The sequence below is a fragment of the Oncorhynchus tshawytscha genome, linkage group LG24, assembly GCF_018296145.1.
Source record: "Oncorhynchus tshawytscha isolate Ot180627B linkage group LG24, Otsh_v2.0, whole genome shotgun sequence".
In the NCBI taxonomy this organism is placed as follows: Eukaryota; Metazoa; Chordata; class Actinopteri; order Salmoniformes; family Salmonidae; genus Oncorhynchus; species Oncorhynchus tshawytscha.
The window spans coordinates 22,098,707-22,100,378 of record NC_056452.1 but is presented as its reverse complement, the minus strand read 5'-3'; positions in this window follow the sequence as shown (position 1 = coordinate 22,100,378).

The following is a 1,672-nucleotide window of genomic DNA, read 5'->3' as shown; positions in this document are numbered from 1 at the left end:
CACACACCAAAATATTCCAATGAGCTGCCGTCCTCACATTTGAATTATTACTAAGAGAAAAAAAGAATAATTGGGAACTGCAAAGAGCCATTGAAGGACTCCAAGGGTTCTTTGGGCCAGTATGGTACCGCACAGAACCATCAGCCTTCCTAAAGAACCCTCATATTGTAGTGTGGACTGACATGTACCAGCAGATGGGGTCACCGTGGCGATGGTAAGATGTGTTCCTTTTCAACTCCTCATAACACCCACACACACCGCTGATGGAAAATAGACCGCAGCAACACACAGCTGTCAGTAACACATTTAGTTGTAAAAATAAATAAAAACAACAGAAATAGACGACTTCATACATCACAAATCTACAATAAACCATCACATCATGTAGAATACATATACATATATATTTTGATTCATATTTCCATAATGTAACAGCTAAACAGTTGATCAGTTCATCAATACATTACAAATCAATCAGTTCATCAATATTCAGAACTACAATAAATTCTGTTAGTATACCAGAAGGATCGCTACAATCATAGAGTCGACACTCAGCAATGACATACACTCCCTGCGTCCCAAATGGGTCGCTATTCCCTACATGGGGCTCTGGTTGAACGTAGTGCACTATCTAGGGAATACGGTGTCATTTAAGCCGCGTGATGATCAGACAGCAAAACAGTGATCACGGAAGAATTGACGTTCGGAAAACAAGTGTTGCTCAATAGTTGTGGATTGTCCTGTGTTGCGGAAGGGGTCTGCTGCATGCAGACACACGCACACTGGCACACATACAAACAGCAAACTGGGGCAGGGCCATGTAAGGTGCTGAAAGGACAATTAACACAACTGAGAGAGGGAAAGGGAGAAAGAGGGGGAGGAGAGAGGGAAAGGGAGAAAGAGGGGGAGGAGAGAGGGAAAGGGAGAAAGAGGGGGAGGAGAGAGGGAAAGGGAGAAAGAGGGGGAGGAGAGAGGGAAAGGGAGAAAGAGGGGGAGGAGAGAGGGAAAGGGAGAAAGAGGGGGAGGAGAGAGGGAAAGGGAGAAAGAGGGCGAGGAGAGAGGGAAAGGGAGAAAGAGGGGGAGGAGAGAGGGAAAGGGAGAAAGAGGAGGAGGAGAGAGGGAAAGGGAGAAAGAGGGGGGAGGAGAGAGGGAAAGGGAGAAAGAGGGGGGATGAGAGGAGAAAGGGAAAAAGAGGGGGAGGAGAGAGGGAAAGGGAGAAAGAGGGGAGGAGAGAGGGAAAAGGAGAAAGGGGGGGAGGAGAGGGAAAGGGAGAAAGAGGGGGAGAGAGAGGGAAAGGGAGAAAGAGGGGGGGAGGAGAGGGAAAGGGAGAAAGAGGGGGAGGAGAGAGGGAAAGGGAGAAAGGGGGAGGAGAGAGGGAAAGGGAGAAAGAGGGGGATGAGAGAGAGAAAGGGAAAAAGAGGGGGGGAGGAGAGAGGGAAAGGGAGAAAGAGGGGGGGAGGAGAGAGGGAAAGGGAGAAAAGGGGGAGGAGAGAGGGAAAGGGAGAAAGAGGGGGAGGGAGAGGGAAAGGGAGAAAGAGGAGGAGGAGAGAGGGAAAGGGAGAAAGAGGGGGAGGAGAGAGGGAAAGGGAGAAAGAGGGGGAGGAGAGAGGGAAAGGGAGAAAGAGGGGAGGAGAGAGGGAAAGGGCAGAAAGAGGGGGAGGATAGAGGGAAA